This window comes from Scyliorhinus canicula, chromosome 13 (assembly GCF_902713615.1).
Source record: "Scyliorhinus canicula chromosome 13, sScyCan1.1, whole genome shotgun sequence".
Lineage (NCBI taxonomy): Eukaryota > Metazoa > Chordata > Chondrichthyes > Carcharhiniformes > Scyliorhinidae > Scyliorhinus > Scyliorhinus canicula.
In genome coordinates, this window is record NC_052158.1 from 13,450,632 (window position 1) to 13,469,070 (window position 18,439).

An 18,439-nucleotide genomic window follows, 5' to 3' on the forward strand; every position below is an offset into this window, starting at 1 on the left:
AAGGCTGAGTATCGCCGAAGTATGTCGAAATTAATAGTACAACATGGTCAGTGACCCCTACAAGTTCATCATGGGTTATTCATCCTAGAGTGGTTCAACTTTTATGCCCGGGGTGTCTGCAGCTTTTCACTGACCTATGGCCATCGAGTGGGCGAAAGCCACGGAATTTCTCCTGCACTTATGCAAAACAAATGACAACCTCAATTATAGATTGCCTTTTCAGAAAGTAAAGTTCCGGTGTGAAGAACTTTCGGTTAAAGCGGCAGAACTAAATGCAATTAAATTTGTAGTTGAAAATCTTGTCGTTCATTATTGCATTCACAGGAAAGAATAGAATCATGTACTCAGAGATATCATCCGTGTATTGCTGATATCTGGTAAGTCGTGGAATTTGTGGAACAACCTCTTTACATTCGTTGATGAGATGCTGGTTGTAATGTCTCAGGCAAGTAAGCATTCAGCAGCGATGTCTGGAGCAAGTTTATTCAGTTTACGATACACTCCGGCACTCCCCGAAGACTGTCCCACCCTCGCGCTCGTCCACCTGGGCCAAGGGTGTTTAGAACAGAGGGCTTAGCTCTACACCTCATCTGGGTAGATCATATCCAGGTGATGTCGCAGGGAATCGGATGACTGCAGATCCCTGGCCTTCTGTATGATTATAAACACGGGCCTCACAGGTAAGGCCCGCATTTATTGCATTCTTCTTGAGAAAGTGGCAGTGTGCCGCCATCCCGAATTGCTGCAGTCCTTCTCATTAAGGTATATCTTTGTACTGTTCAGTGGAGTTCCAAGATTCCCATGCAGTGATATGGAGGGGTCGACATATAGTTCCAAGTCCGGATGCTGTGCATCCAGGAGGTTAGATATATATGTGCTGCAGTTACTCTGCATCTGGTGCCCTTTTCTCTGGAGGTGTGAGAGGTCGCAGGTTCAAAAGGTGCAGTTGAAGGACGCTCGGAGAGTTGTTTCAATAGATACTACTCACTGCTGTAGCGATGTGCCAATGGTAAAGGGACTGAATGTTTAAGGTGATGGATAAGGGTGCCGATATAGCAGGGTGCTTCGTCCCCAATGGTTCCAATCTTCGACAGTGTTCTTCAGCCGCATTCATTTAGATAAGTAGGGATTGTTCCATCCCTCTTCTGACTTGTTTATTTCAAATGTTTTGGGAAATGGGGGGTTTGTTACGCACTGCAGAATCCGAAGCCTTTGACACTCCCCTGTAAACACAGCACTTGTTTTATGAATTCATGGGATGTGATCGTCTGGCCACGCCAGAATTTATTGCTCAACCCCAATAGCATTGGAGAAGGATTTGATTAGCTGCCTTCCTGAGATACGAAGGAGAAAAGGAAATGTGCAGTTGAGCCCACAGTTATATCAGACATGATATAGTCTTACGGCAGAGGTATTTCCTTCTGTTCCTAATTCCTGTTCTTGTGGAATGATCAGTTATGGTGCCGACGTAATCAGCCGCCTGAATGTTATCAGACCTCACACCCCTGTCCCTATTCAATGTTTTCAGAAATTTCTCGATAACAGGTAGATTGAATCGAGTTAGCTGAAGTAACATGTGCGATTGCTTGGACATTAGCAATTCGTTGATGGATCATCCATTCTGCACAGCTGGCTGAATATGGTCAGACATATTTGGGGCAGCAGGGTAGCATGGTGGTTAGCATAAATGCTTCACAGCTCCAGGGTCCCAGGTTCGATTCCCGGCTGGGTCACTGTCTGTGTGGAGTCTGCACGTCCTCCCCCTAAGTGCGTGGGTTTCCTCCGGGTGCTCCGGTTTCCTCCCACAGTCCAAAGATGTGCGGGTTAGGTGGATTGGCCATGCTAAATTGCCCGTAGTGTCCTAATAAAAGTAAGGTTAAGGGGGGGGGGGGGGTGTTCTATGTTCTATGTTCTACAAACGCTCTTTAAACGCAGGTGCTGGATTATCCGTTGATGACAATGGTGGACACTTTTAGAACAGTACAGCACAGAACAGGCCCTTCGCCCCTCAACCATTCCCGAATTGATGTGTAGGACTGCAGATATTTCCGTTGGTTTTGGATGGATTATTATGATTGTTAACATGTTGCTTTTATTATTTAGCTTCCCTGTGTTGTATCGACCACAGGTTGGTACCAAGATCTTTAGGATCGGCTGGTGCTCTCCTTCATGGTCCTCTGGCCACTTCTCATTGAATGGGGTAAAGAAATCAGAAAGGTCTTGTGAAAACTTCAGTCATTGACCTTTACCACGGTCTGTTGCCGCCTCAGTGGGCATCAAGGAGATGGCAATGTCTAATGTGCGACGTATACGTGAAATTGGATGGGATGCTGATCCCAAAATATTGCTGTGCAGGGTTCAGAGAAAAAAATGTCCACACCGGAAATGGTTCAATGGCAGAAACTGGATGGTTTATATTACCTTTGAAGGTCAGGGGATGTAAGTGGGACTCGCTGTTTGAATTCGTCAATAGCCACACATTGCATTGCTTGCAAGGTGTCAGAACAAGTAGTTTGAAGTACGGAGTAATTGGTCGACGAGGATAATTGGTGTCTGTTTTACAGCTGTTGCCATTGCTGACCTCAAAGTAATTCAAACGCCAAGAAATATCGAAATAACAGAAGGAGAGGAGTTTCAAATCGTCTGCAACTTTACTGTGTCTACCATACCAAACAATTCTGAAATCACCTGGCACAAACACATATTAGGTCGTGAAAACCGTGCAGTTACGAACAAGTCCGAAGAATTTATTGGTCGAATATTGGAGAACTACGATAGATTTTCCAAATCCAAACAACTTAACAGTCATCGACGCAACTCAGAATGATTCTGGGATATATTATTGTGAAGTGGATTGCCGTAACTGTTCGAGGAACAGGAATGGGCACACGGGTAACAGTTCAAACGTACGTCACCTATTATGTTACTATCTGTGTTTCTTTCCATTTATGTTTTCAACAACAGGCCAAACTAATTACTCCTCCAACATCCACTCTGTAATTCTCAAACAAGAGGATATGAACTATATTTATGAAATATTGGATCCGTGAAGATTTAGGCTCTTTTAGTCTATTGTAAATCAAAATAATCTGTTTATCATGAACTATATAAAAGCTCAAATTTCAATGTTGAATCTATATTAGTCTGGGGAATAAATGTCTAAATCGATTAATTGTATTTTAACCTCTCTGAGAATTTATCTGGACAGATTGTCATTTTATAACACTTGCATATAGTGTCCCTCCCGATGTTAACAATATAGCTCACCTACTCTTTAGTTTACTGAAATCTCTCCGAATTCTAGACTTTGCACCGACAGTTCACTTAAGATCATCCGAAAACACTACACTATGTTGTGACGAGGACGCATCGGAATTTTGCGTGCCCCCGCCGTGGTAAATAAATAATTAAGTGTCAATTAGGCTTGCCATGAAGTCTATTAACTTCAATATTGGGCAGAAGCAAGAATATTCGCCCCTCCCCAGCAATGCCTCGTTGATGAGCACCACAGTGCTTTAAAGCCGTGGGGTGGGTCGGCGTGAAGCGACGTTGTTTCCAGGGGGGCGCTGCATCGCTGCAGCACGATATTGGGTACGACTTCGATCCTCGTCACAAATATATTTGTTGACCATTATCCCAGTTGCTGGTAATTGTGTAAACTGAGCAAGGCATTTCGCAATCTTGGTGCCTAATTTGATCGCCAAGATTGAATCTCTCCTTACTGCAATAACTGACTCTATCTAACAATGCAATACTTCCTCCTCTCTTACCACCTCTTCTCACTCGCCTGACGAATCTATATACGGATGTTGAGCAACCAATCCTGCACCTTCCTCAACCACATCTCCTCAATGGGTACGATGTCACAATTCCACGATTCAATCACTCACCACAAAAATAGAAAATACTGGACAATAGTAGCAGGTGCGTCAGCATCTGTGGAGAAACGTGAGCTAACACTTAGAGCCTGGATGACTTCTTGTCACGTGTCAATCCTCGGACGAACTAATTTGTTTACCAGTAATACCCCTGGCATTAACGTAGAACCCCAGCCTTATTCCCTTGAAGCAAGTACTGCTGTATTTCTCTGACTTGATGTTTAGCTGTATTATTCTGTGCTACTATTCTAGCTGACAGTCTGTGTCCACCCCAGCCCTGCCGAATAACGTTAAAGTTCGCCCAACAGAGCTAGTAAAACCGCCGGTAATATTCGTGCCCACACGCATCTATTCATCCCTAGATATCGGAATTATCAACGCCTGGGCGTTGTTCTATTCACATCGTATTGCCAGTGCATCTCGATTATTTCAGGATCAATTAATTAAGGGCTTATTTCGTGATTATATAAAAGGGCAGATCCTAAATTTCCCTCACGATTGTGGATAGAACCCCACATCAGATTGGTTGCACGCACATCCCAGTTAAATTTATTTGCACGCGCTTAGTGTAACCTTGGCAGAACACCAAAAGAGTAATGTACGACAAACATAATGTAACTGAAAGGAAACTAAATGCTTAAAAATATTTTATTTTCCAATACTTTACAATGAACCGCGGATTTGGTGTTCAGTTCAAGTTAAAGCAAACGACTAGGAATGCCATTATACTCATCGTTTTTTATTCCCCAAGGTATGAAAGACAACAAGACGGAGTGTATATTGCAAAGCGCACTTGAGCATTTTGTATCCAGTGTTGGTGGTCATTATATTACTGCTTCTCCAAGTCACAATTCCTTATCGCTTTGCACCGCAATAAACGTCAAGGTAACTGTTACATGTATTATGTGGCGAAAAGTGAACGGAGGTGCTTAGGGTAAAAGCATCCTGGGATGGAAACGCATGAGCTTGACATTGCCTGCCTCGTATACAAAGACAGAATGTTTGTCTAATTCCCGGCCGAATGAGTTGGATTGGATTGGATTTTGTTTGACTGTCACAGTGTACCGATGGTCTCGCCTTGCAAGCAACATCCAAATCAGCAGCAAACTAATTAATTTACAATGTGCTGGATGGTGGACATAAGCTTATGGAGGCACTGCGTGCTCACGTTAAGCAACATAAAGCCGAGGGTTTGTAGATTGTCATAGCACAGTGAAGCGCTATAATACCTTCAGAGCGAGAAGTAGGTGTAACATATTGGTCCATATCCAGCATCGGGATGTGTTCCTTCCTGTTTTATATACAGCTTATTGGACGCGGCTATGCGAGGTAGGCCAGCATTTGCTGCCCATCCGTGACTGCGTTTGGGGAGGTGGGAACTAACCAATGCCGTACATCACCTTTTCCGCAGCGGTGTTAGTCCAACTGAACAGGGTAGCTGGCCATTTTCGGTGGCAGTTCATAGTCAAGGACATTATTGTGGATCTGTCCATTGAGACCAGCATGGCATTAAGACCGGACGTGTTTCGGGCAAAAAACAAGGGTTCGTGGCTACCATGAGACAATGTCATTAATGGGACAGAGTTCCATTTCCTGGTTTATTTAGTAATTGAATTTATATTCTGCCAGCTGCCGCTAGTTCGGCATGTGGCCTCATGTCCCGATAGTAATGTGGATTACTGGACCAGTAAAATGGCAAGGCTTCTTGCAGCTTACTTGATGGTACAAACGTTATCGTTTCAGATCAGAGCAATATCTTAATTTTGGCTTTGTATCTTATTCGACGATAATTCAATCAACTGAGAAACTGATTTCTTCATTCCATTTACTATCTTCACTCTATAATATGCACAGCTTTATCTCAAACATTTGGCAGGTAAATATCAAGAGCTGAAATGAAGTACAGGTAAGAATGATACACCACGTTTGAATTTCGTAGTATTTATTGTTTTAACTGTGGCTCTTGATGAAAGTCAGGGGTGAAATACCAGCACATAAAATATATTCGGTAAACCGCAGATTACCAGCTGCGCCGCCCAATCATCTGAATTATAAATCTACTTAGCTTTAAGATAAAAGTACTCCTAAAAGATGAGGCATTTTCTTCCATGTGAATATTTTATTCGACAAAATTAACAAATGCATTCACTCGATAATGAAATGTTCTTCCGATCGCTGCTTGGTTTTTTAAAAAAATACTTTAGCGATATTTTCCAATTAACGAACAATGGGTGCCATGGGCACAAAGAACATTCTTCTTAGACTTCAAGAGGACGCTAGGACGGGAGATGGAATTAATTTCAGTGATGTCGATGCCGTTTGGTTACAAAATGGAGTTGAGGGCTAATGCTAAATGGTAAACAAGGGTAATACAATCAGAGATAGCCATTTAGCACTCGAATGATAAGGAATCTATTCACGCAGAGGGTGCTAAATCTGTGAGCTCTCTGCTCCAGAAGGCTGTGGAGACTCGGTCATTCCGTATGTCAAAGAATAGGTTACAGGTTGAGTCCGTAATTAAGAAAGCAAATGTAATGTTGTCATTTATTTCAAGAGGCTTGGAATATAAAAGCAGGGATGTACTTCTGAGGCTTTATAAAGCAATAGTTAGGCCCCATTTAGAATACTGTGAGCAATTTTGGGCCCCACACCTCAGGAAGGTCATACTGGCACTGGAGCGGGTCCAGCGGAGATTCACACGGATGATCCCAGGAATGGTAGGCCTAACATACGATGAACGTCTGAGGATCGTGGGATTGTATTCATTGGAGTTTAGGAGGTTGAGGGGAGATCTAATTGAAACTTACAAGATAATGAATGGCTTGGATAGGATGGACGTAGGGAAGTTGTTTCCATTAGCAGGGGAGACTAGGACGCGGGGGCACAGCCTTAGAATAAAAGGGAGTCACTTTAGAACAGAGATGAGGAGAAATTTCTTCAGCCAGAGAGTGGTAGGTCTGTGGAATTCATTGCCACAGAGGGCGGTGGAGGCCGGGACGTTGAGTGTCTTTAAGACAGAAATTGATAAATTCTTGATTTCTCGAGGAATTAAGGGCTATGGGGATAGAGCGGGTAAATGGAGTTGAAATCAACCATGATTGAATGGTGGAGTGGACTCGATGGGCCGAATGGCCTTACTTCCGCTCCTATGTCTTCTGGTCTTATGGTCTAATAGGTCGTTAGATTCTGCACATTAAAGATATTATGGGATGTTGGGATAGTGCAGGGAAATGGCACTGAAGTATATCAGTCTGTATCTAATTGAATGACCCATCAGGCTCAAGGGCTTAATGGCCTAACCCTGCTCCTATTTTCGTACGTTTCAATGAAGAGCAGAGCTCTAAGGTGTTTGACTGTAGTACAACATGATAAAAAGGTACTTGATACAGCATAAGCAAAATTGAGCATGGAAATAGAGACATGCAATATTAAAGGGAGGCGGTGATCTTAAACTGGTGTGCCGTACAGCATACAGAGTGGGACAAAGAAACAACAAATAAAGACAATGTCAGATGTCAATAGCCCAGTGCTGTAGAAGGCCTACAGGAGTGTTGAAAGTGCAGGAGTGAAATTAAAAACGAATGCACACACATTAAATACGGTAATACGAAGTAGAGAAGCCACAGTGACTTGCAGGTTTGCGTATATAAACATTTGAAGTTCAAAGAGTAAGGTAATACGACAATGGGATTTGGGGTTTCTGCATAGCTGCATTGAGTACGAAACCAGGAAAATCAAGCTGTATAAAGCTTTGCTTATGCTACAGCTAGAGTATTGCGCCAAATTATGATCACCGTACTTCAGGAAGACAGGCGAGATCATTGGAAATACTCAGAGGAGATTTACCAGAATGGTTCCGGAGATGAAAGATTTTAACTACAAACTTATGTTGTAGAATATGGGGGTGCTCTCCTAGGAGCAATCGTGATGGCGCAGATTTTCCAGGTTTAGATAAGAGCAACAAAGAGAGTCTTTGCCTGTCAGTGGATGATACTGTAATTTGCAGGGATAGGTTTCAGGTTTGGGGCAAGAGAAAAACAAGGTAGTATGAGGCAGGACTTACTGATGCAGGGTGTGGCTGTGACCTGGAACTAATGCATGCAAGAGAAGTGGAATATTGTAGAAGCATCACAGATAAAGGATTTCAAAAGGAAATTGGATTGCAACTTAAGGGGAATGGACTGGATTGAGTTGCAGAGATCCGCCATGGACGCCATGAGCCTTTTGCTTCATGCTTACTGTATTGACTCTGTCACTCTATAATTACTGTTAATCCGATTATTTGAGTAAGGAGGGGGCATAAAGACACTGGAAGGCATAGTCAAGGAATATCCAAAAATCAAATCAAAAAGAAAACAAGCAGAATGAAGGGAAGAACAAAGCCTATTAACGGCCGAAATATTCACATGTACCTGGAACTACACAGACATGGAACTTGATACACCATTTCCACCTGGTTTTATCAGAAAGATAAAGTAGACAATGTAGGAAAGGAGATAAACCTGAAACATTTGATGGAATAAACGTAGTGAGGGAGAGTAAATTACGTGTTTTCTGTCCTTTTTAGTGGGTATATCACCAGACCCAGATGAAACGTGCACTTGGGTTATAATATACACTGGGAACACATATAGGCTGGAACAATAATTTTCCAACATTCAATAGGTACGGGAGCGATGCTGCAGAACCGGAGCACTGTTAACATGCTCCGTTGTTCAAAGGGAAATAATTGGGTAGACAAATGATTTCGAGAAAACAAACCCTAACCATGCAAATTACTTGAAATATTTCCTAGAGATTACATATACACTCATTTAAGAAAGACTGGGATCAATGAAGGACTCTCACCATGGACGTTCAGTCTCTATATATCTCCATCCCCTAGGATGGCCTGAGGGCATACTTGACCGGAGGACCAACTAATTGCATCCAGCACCATCCTCCGCCGCTGGGCTGAACTTTCTCTCCTGCTCTCGCCTGAATTGGAAAATCTTCATCAGCTTTGTTTCACATTTCACCCTTCTCTCAGTTATGACGTAATGTCAAGATGGGCTCCCAGCTGCATCAGTTCTTGACCCGGCAGTGACACCCCGGGGTATCCAATGATACCCCGTTCAAGAGCAATACAACACTATTTTTCGATACAACTGTAATCTTGTGGGAAGTGCAAGGGAGCGCCACGATGTCACCACCACTGCCTCACCGTTTATATCCTGCCCCATAATAGCTCATTCATTACGAATGGCAAGGCTCTTACTCGCTAATACGACAGTGAAGAGATCCTGGATACCCATATCGCTAATGCCCGCATGCAGTGAACTGTGTACCTATTTCCCTGACTCTAATGCTGATGAAAGTGCCTCTCTGCATCAGTTTGGCTCTAAATCACACTCCTACTAGTCTCCATGCGTGTCCTAGTGGTCTCCTTGCAGTGGGCATCGTTTCCTATGCTCCTACCAGTGGGATCCGTTTGCGACCACTAATTCCATCATAGCCTCTGAATTCATCACTTCGTGAAAGATTCCTTCTGTTGATCCATGTGGGTAGTACACGTAGTGGGTAGTGTGTAGTACCCACCAGCGCACGTGCGTAGTATCACTCCCACAGCTTATTATGAACCTGGTCAGATATTCATCTTCTTTAACGACAGGCGGCTAATGTAATATTATTTTATTCCACCCGTTAAACCATTAACAAGTTGCAACAGAAAAGACACCGTCGCACAGTGGTTAGCATTGTTGCTTTGGAACTTCAGGGTTCCAAGTTCGATTCCCAGCTGGGTAACTGTCTGTGCGGATTCTGCACGTTCTCCGCATGTCTGCGTGGGTTTTCTCCGGGTGCATCGGTTGCCTCTACCTATTCACGTTGATAAACAATTCGACCATGTTATGGTGACTCATTCCCAAGGTGTTCTCTCACAATTAATCATTTATCATTGCATAATACCCAGTCTATGGTGGCCTGTTCCCTTTTTAGTTTTGTAACGTCCTGGTCCAGAAAACCATCCCGTATACTCGCCTGAACTTTCTCCTGTATTGTTCTGTGACTAATTTGAGTCGCCCAATCTATATGCAGATTAAAATAACACATAAGTAGAGATGTTCCTTTATCACATGCACCTCTGATTTCCTGCCTGATGCTATTCCCAACATTACCACGCAATTTGGAGCTCTGTATACCACCGCAATGAATGTTTTTTGCCCCTTAATGTTTCTTAACTCGATCCAGACAAATTCCACGTCATCGGTACGAATACCTTTCCACAATATGTTATCAATATCTTATTTAATCAACAATGCAACCAGCACCTTTTCCTTTCCGTGAGTCCTTGCTAAAAACAGAATGGCCCTCAATGTTTAATTCGCTTCCTTGGTCACCTTGGAGTTATGTCTCCGTAATCCCAACTACATCATACCCCTTTACATCTATCTGCACAACTCATATATACTTCCGAACAAAATAAATTAACCATGTTAGCTGTAAATAGTAAAATTTGAACCACGTTCCCTTCTATATTTCGGCAGTGGCTGAAGTTTTGACTTGTTTCTGAATTCCATATTGTACTGCAGTACATAACAGTGGATGCAAAAACAACATGCCGCTGCGTTATTTTAAGACATGAACCTAGCAATCGCACCCTTATACTGAACACCTGCAGCGTCAACAATTTAATGTCCTTTGTTAATTTTCAAATTTGTTTAATTTGAGGGAGATACATCGAACACTGTTTATGCTGAGCTGCGCATTGTCAACCCCCCAAAACATTCTCGAGGGAATGACGTCAATGAGCAAGTCGTGGGTCCCGCCTTAGAGGCGGATCAACAGGACGAAAATACCATTGTTTACGCGACAGTTCAAAAAAGAATTGAAGGAAGGGGCAGCGATGAGAATTCCAAATAAGATGGAAGAACCGATAGTTCACGGGATGATTTGCACTCCGGTACACCAATGATGTCTCAGGCATAGATCAGCAATGTGTAAGGATGACTTGAATAGAAAATGCAGAGTTCTGTAACCCTTTCATTTTGATCCTGTACATTGAGGAGTACCGCAGTTAGCAACACGTTGTAATTATTTTGTGTACTCAAATGTTCATAACTGCGCGGCTCCTTTTATTACTTGACCCTTTATTTTGATTTAAGCTTTGCGACTATGCTACGAATTGTGATCATTTGTTTCATTTGTATCGTCTTCCCAATTTTGTACCTGCCACTCTAATCATTTTTTCCTGTGAAACAATCATCTAATTATCATTTGTTTCCTGAAAGTATTGAAGAATAGATATCCTTCAGGCATATTGCTGTTGGGGGCTAGACGGCGATTGAATATGTCTGTGCTTTGTTTAGGGTGTGATGTTGGTGTAGCTTAATTCTTTCAATGCATATTTTCATCTCAGAAATATTCGCAAATTTGCGTCGGTCGACAATAATGGTGGGGAATGTTATCACTTGACCAACTGCTGTAGAGAATAAAAAAACTTGCAAAGCATAAAGTCTTGCAAAGAATATAAGTCTTGCAAATGGAGTCGTGAGGCGAACGATATTCATGGTTACTTAGGTGCAAGTAGAACTGCAATTTTTTTGGAGTCAAGACGTGTTTGAATGCAAACATATTTTACTGCCCTCGTTTCCATCCGTCCCCTACCCATCCCATGTCTACCACCACTAGCGAAAATCTTCCAAAAACAGCATCCGTCTGACTGGTTTACAACTCAAATATAATCCGAAGCTGAATCGCTTGAGGACTCTGTAGATCCTAGCAGATGTGGCTAGACAACAAATCTAATTGACCTTTAGATGCTTATTTTAATATACCAGGCATGATAGGGATTCTAGCGTACAGCCCGCTGCCACCCCTCCCGTTCTCGTATTACGGGTGTGAACGAGCCGGTTGGCTGACAGGTGGCGATATTCCCCACCCACCGATTTACTTTCTGCGGAAAACAAGCCTCTCCAGCATATCAGATAAACTTTGCAGCTATAAAACTTTATCCCTTCACGTTTCAATAATTGTTGGAAAAGCAGCTATTTTGTTGTAGCTATGAGAAAAGACTCGAGAAGTTGGCTCATTTTTCGTGAGAATTTAAGGCTCGGAGGAGACAGAATAACAGTTCACACCGGCAATAACCTATCTGCAATTATAGAGAAGGTTATAACCAGGAACGCAAGGTAATTCCACTAGAGTCTATTATTACAACAGTTCAATGTTAAAATTGTTCATATCCCAGGAAAGGATAATGTGATTTCAGATAGCTTGTCGCATGTTTACATGCTAACTAGTTATCAATTTAGATTGGGAAGGGAACGTGTATATTTTTGTTATTTATGTCTTGCATGCCTCAAGTTTAATTCTGTTTTGGGGGGGAGTGGCGTTTTGTGGGGAGGCCCTTTCTGATTGTTCCCTCTTTATTCCCTTATTTCTCCTTTCTTAATTTATGCCGTTACATTTCGAAACATGGTTGATTAATGGACATGTGCCTTTAAGGCAAGCAGCCTGCATGTTTAATTCACGATGACAAATCAAGAAGCTAGTGCTGGTTAAACCTGGTGGTTGCAAACTGCCAGGCACCTGTGAGAGAGATTAATTGGGACTCGGTTTGATTGATTGGCTGGCAGCAATAAATTGGCTCAAAAGGCTGTACTTTGCCCGGTAATGGGTGGTGATTTGTTCTTCCCCCAGGGTGATAGTACAGAGAACTAAGAAGGATTCAGTTTTGATTCCGGCAGCACAGCGAACAGACCTATAGAATTCCCTCCAGAAATATCCAACTGACACTCTGCAGAAAGCCTACTTTGAGGGGTGTCTCTCTCACAGTAGTTTGAGGACGCTGTATTCATGGAACTACACAGGCCTGAAGACCATCAACGAATTGAGATAAAAGTTTGATGAGAAAAACTCTGCCTCTGCCCCCAGGAAAGTTGTACGTTTGGTATTTTTAAACTACCGAGAAGACCAGCATAGGCTCAAAAGAACAATGTTAATCCTCAAGCTTACTGCAAATAATGAATGCTTCAAACAATCCTTTGAAACAAAGATTCTGTCTTCCATTCACGTACATTTAGCCTTTATCCACCTCTCTGTGTTTGGCTTTCTTGTGTGTGTGTGTGTGTGGAAGGCGGGGCCATTAAAGTAGCAATTTCGTTTTAGTTAATAGTTTACCAACTTTATTTGCTGCGCATTTCATTATAGTTCTTGTTGTAAATGAACAGCAACTGTATTTACGTTTGCAAACCTCGTGGCTCTAATTATTGCGCAGCCAATGGTCAAATGCTTTTTTTTAAAAAGAAGAATTAATTATTTAATTCACTTGTGCTCTGTCTCCAGGACGAATGGGGTAGGAATCGACCGCGTGCTCGCCCCATGTATCGTCACATTGTTGATAAATTGGGAATGGAAATAGTATGTAGAAATTGAAGGTCAGACTTTTCAAAACACAACATATTTGATGAGATGTAACCATCGCTGAAAGTGCAACATCTGTTGCTTCTTTGCTGAACCACTTCAGAGTTAAAGATAAACACGTTGTGGTGCATCTGGAATCACATATAGGACAGATCAGGCAAGTTTGGGAGATATGCAGGCGGCCCAGAGAATATTCAGCAGGTTGATTCCAGGTATGGAGACATTTGTATCTGATGAGAGGTTGAGTAGATTGGTAATGCACACATCTGTGTTTCGAAAAATAGGAGGCGAAATTATTGAGACATATATGATTCTCAGGAGGCTTGACAGGATATATTCTGAGAGGATGTTTCATCTTGTAGGAGAATCTATGACCAGAGGGCATAACCTCAAGAGTACAGAATCGCCCATTTCAGACAGTGATGAGGATGAATTTCTTCTCTGTGAGGGCAATGGACCTGGATCTCTTTACCACAGAGAGTTGTAGAGGCTGTGTCATTGGTACCTTCAAGGCTGAGATAGACAAATTTTTAATAGTTAAGGGAGTTTTTTTTAAATTAATGTTTTTATTCTCCATTTTCACATTTTCCACCAAACTTTATACCCCAACAGTTAACGGTAACAAATACAAAATCAATCCCCTTAACAAGAACAACGATCCCATCCTCCCACCACCCCAAACAACGGCCCATCTGTCAATATATGCATCCAATAAAACAAACCCTCCCACGGTGGAAACAAAAAGCAAAGGAGAAAAAGAAAAAGGAGACCGGGACCGCTCATAGTCACCATAGAGTCCACTCCCCCCCCCCCCCCCCCACCCCCACACACACACGCACTCAACGCCGTCCAACCTCTGAAAGAGTGTCGTACATGGTACCCAAGAGGTGTAACCCCCCCCCCCCCCCCCCCCCCCCCCCCCCCCCACAACTCTTCCCGTTCCCTACCTCTTGTAAAACTCCTTCCCCTCCAACTTTCCACCCCGGCTAGACGACTCGGACCCTGTTCTGCCAGGCTCCGATGGCTGCAGCCCCGCCCCCCCACACCTCACTCCCGTTCACTGGCCGGCTTAGACTGGCCAGCGTGGAGGCCCCGCCTGATTCCCTTTCCACCTTGCCCGACCCTAGGAAAGCCCAAAGATACCCCTTTTAGCGCACAAACACCGCATATCCACCTACACCCCAAAGACCCCTCACTTCGAGCGAAAGTCTCATCACTTCCCTTGTCCAAATATATACAACACCGGCTCCTTTAGCCCATACACCCGCACGCAGTGAAACAAACAAGCAAACAAACAAAAAAGAAAATACAGTCATGAGGTTACATCAGCACATGGTCATTTCTCAATTTCGCAGTTCTGTCACAGTCCCTCTGTCTTTGCAAACTCCTCCGCTAACTCCGCCGTTCCAAAATAAAAGTCCTTGTGCTTGTAAGTCACCCTTAGCTTCGCTGGATATACTATGCCGCACTGCACCTTGCTAATGTACAGTGCCCTCTTCACCTGGTTAAAGCAGCCCGCTTCCTTGCCAGCTCCACCGTAAAGTCCTAGTTTACTATCGGTATATTTACTATATACTATAGGTCAGTTAGTTTAAAATCTATTATTGGCAAGATGCTGGAGACAATAATCAAGGATGAAATAGTTGATCATTTTGGAAAGCTGAATACAGTCAAACATTGCTTACATGGTTTTCTGAAATATAAATAATGTTTGACAATTTTGCTCGAATTCTTCAAGGAAATAACAGGGAGAGTAGATAGGAACCTGTAGATGTAGTGTATTTAGGTTTCCAAAGGCATTTGACAAGGTGTCGCAAAAGAGGCAAGTACATCAAGTAAAAGCCCATGGAATTGGAGGACGTGTGTTAGCATGGATTGAAAACTGGCTGTCACTGTGAAAAGAGGGAGCTGGAATAAATGGGGCCTTTTCAGAGTGGGAAGAACTGCATTAGGGATCAGTTTGTTGTCCGCAAATGTTCACTATTTACATTAATGACTTGGAGGCACGAACAGAATGTAAGGTTTCAAAATTTGCTGATGATATGAAAATAAGTGGAAGGGCATGTTGTGAAGAAGATCTCGTGATTCTGTAATGGAATGTAGATAGTTTTGGTGACTGGGCGAAGACCTGGCAAATGGAGTTTAATGTTTGGAATTATGAGGTTGTGCACTTCAGTGAGAGGAATCAAAAGACAGATTACTATCCTAATGAGAGAGGTTGCAGGTGAGTGAGGTACACCAGGATTGAGGTGCTCTAGCGCACCAATCACAAAGAACTAGCAGACACTTCCCACCAGTGATTAAGAGCGCAAATGGGGCTTCTGGTTTCCAGTCAGCAAGCAGAGCGGTCGCAAGGTGAGGGGCTCCCGTAGCGGTGGAGAACAGGGAAGGGAAGGGAAAGGACGCGCACCCCCCCCCCCCAAACAAACCGGCCATCGAAGGATCCTCGGCAGCGGCGGCAGCAGGAGAGGCCCAAGCGGCGGCGGCAGCAGCAGCAGGAGAGGCCCAAGCGGCGGCAGCAGCAGCAGGAGAGGCCCAAGCAGCGGCGGCGGCGGCGGCAGCAGCAGGAGAGGCCCAAGCGGCGGCGGCGGCGGCAGCAGCAGCAGGAGAGGCCCAAGCGGCGGCAGAGCGGAGTGGCATCTACATCCCCCCCCCCCCCCAGGAGCGGAACGGAGCGGCGTCCATACCCCCCCCCCCCCCCCAGGGCCGGAGCGGAGTCTACACCCCCCCCCCCAAGGGCTGGAGCGGAGCGACGTGCATACACCCCCCAAGGGCCGGAGCGGAGCGGCGTCCATACCCCCCCCCAAGGGCCGGAGCGGCGTCCATACCCCCCCCAAAAGGGCGGAGCGGAGCGGCGTCCATACCCCCCCCCCCAAGGGCCAGAGCGGCGTCCATACCCCCCCCCCCAAGGGCCGGAGCGGAGTCTACACCCCCCCAAGGGCCGGAGCGGCGCCTAACCCCCCCCCCCCAAGGGCCGGAGCGGAGCGGCGTCCATACCCCCCCCCAAGGGCCGGAGCGGAGCGGCGTACATACCCCCCCCCAAGGGCCGGAGCGGAGCGGCGTCCATACCCCCCCCCCCCCCGGAGCGGAGCGGCGTCCATACCCCCCCCCCAAGGGCAGGAGCGGGGCGGCGTTCATACCCCCCCCCCAAGGGCCGGAGCGGAGCGGCGTCCACACCCCCCCCCAAAAGGGCTGGAGCGGCGTCTACCCTCCCCCCCCCCCAAGGGCCGGAGCAGAGTCTCCACATACACACCCCCCCCCCCAAACAGGCCCGGAGCGGCGTCTCCCCCCACCCCCCCAACAGGCCCGGAGCGGAGTCTCCACATACACACCCCCCCCCAAAAGAAACCGGCAGCAGCCACCACGTGGCAAGAACAAAGCACTGGACAGATTCCTCTCTCTCTCTCTCCTGCGTGAGAGAGGTAGGGGAAAAGTGAGGGGAAAAAAAAAGGACTTTTATTTTAAAAAAGAACACTGTTAAAGAGAAAGGGGGAGGGATGTATGTATTATTTTCTCTTTTTCTACACGCACTCCCATCAAAGCAAGCCCACTTGAGGGGAGTTGCATAAAAGGAGGTGGGAGAAAATAATTAATAAACAAATAACTAAAATAAAAATCGGGCATCGAAAAAGGGGGAACAGAAAAACAAGGGGAGAAGAAAAGATGAAAGGGAAGGGGGAGAAAAAAACGCCAGAAGGGAGCCAAGGGAAAGGGGGAACCAAAAGCAGACGGGACAAAAGGCAAGCCAGCTCACGCGAGCGGATTAGCACACGAAGCGGCGGGACGGATGTACCGCCGCATCAAAAAGAGCCGGACAGACAGGTGCCCTCTCCCCTGGGGTTAGAGGGGGGCGTGAATTGGAAGGAAGCCTTTACTGAGGTGGTGAGGGAGCAGCTGCAGGCAATCAAGGCAAAGTTGAAAGCAGACGCAGAGGCCGCAGCACAGGCAGCAGTGGCCAGGGCCATGTCAGGGGTGCAGCAGGCTTTGACCAGATTGGAGGAGAAAGTGGATGCCCAAGGGAAGAAACTGGAAGCTCAAGGGAAGGAACTGGAAGCTCAAGGGGGGAAACTGGAAGCCCATGAGGCAACCATTAAGGAGCTAGAGAAAGCAGCGACAGACATGAGCGACCGGGTCACGGCCCTAGAAAGGGAAGTGCGAGACTGGGCGCAACACAGGGGAGCCTGAAGGGCAGGGTAGACGACCAAGAAAACAGCTCGAGAAGGCAAAATGTTAGGATAGTGGGCCTGGCAGAGGGGACCGAGGGTAGAAACCCCACAGAATACGTGGCTGCAATGCTGGGCAACTTAGTGGGCAGGAAAGCTTTCCCCACTCCACCGGATCTGGACAGAGCACATCGGTAGCTGCGCCCGAAGTCCAAGGAAGGGATCAACCGAGAGCAGTCATAGCCAAACTGCACCGGTACCGGGATAGGGAGACAATCCTGCGTTGGGCCAAGGAAAATAGAGCCAGCAAATGGGACGGGCACACCATCCGAATATATGAAGACCTTGGAGTGGATATATCTAAGAAACGGGCTGAGTTTAACAGAGCGAAAGCGGCTCTCTACAGGAACAAAGTGCGTTTTGGTATGCTGTACCCAGCGAAGCTCTGGGTCACAAACCAAAACAAGGAATATTTCTTTACAGCCCCTGCTGAGGCGAATAGATTCGTCGAGGAGCACGGGCTGGAAGAACAGCAGGGGAGGTAGGGACGAGGGGCCCCTGGCAAGGAGCAACGACACGCCAATGGGTAGGATGCGGAAAGAGCAGGCAGAAAACCGTAGAGGCCAGGTAGAGGAGAAGCGAGACAACAACCTCCGAGAGGGGAGCCACCGTAATAGCAGGAAAGCTCGCGCCGGGGGCACGCAACAAAGCAGGGCCGCTGCGCACCCCCAACAGGGGGGAAAGCGCCAGGCAGGGGAGGGGGGAGATCACCCACCAAAGTCGGGAGAGCAAACGGGGACAGGAATAGGGTATAGAGGAGCAAAGGAGGGGTATACAGGGGAGGAGGGTAGAGGGAGAGACCAGGGGGGCACACAGGGAGGGGAAAGGTAGGGTCAAAGGGACAAACGAGGCCAGAAAAGGAACAGGGCTACAAAGTACCACAACCAAGGGCCCGGAACAAGGAACCGCTGCAAGCAGCCACCCAGTACGGTCTGT

At 45.8% G+C, this 18,439-nt stretch overlaps 2 long non-coding RNA genes across 2 annotated transcripts; both read left to right on the plus strand.

Moving 5' to 3' along the window:
- The first annotated feature begins 323 nt into the window (after positions 1-323).
- LOC119976622 lies at positions 324-4,766 on the plus strand. The gene is made up of 3 exons (XR_005462952.1): positions 324-377; positions 2,565-2,906; positions 4,630-4,766. It is a non-coding gene; the product is annotated as an uncharacterized LOC119976622 (long non-coding RNA).
- Positions 4,767-5,752: 986 nt separating this feature from the next.
- On the plus strand, positions 5,753-11,366 carry LOC119976175. Its single transcript, XR_005462876.1, has 2 exons — positions 5,753-5,784; positions 10,587-11,366. It is a non-coding gene; the product is annotated as an uncharacterized LOC119976175 (long non-coding RNA).
- Positions 11,367-18,439: the final 7,073 nt, after the last annotated feature.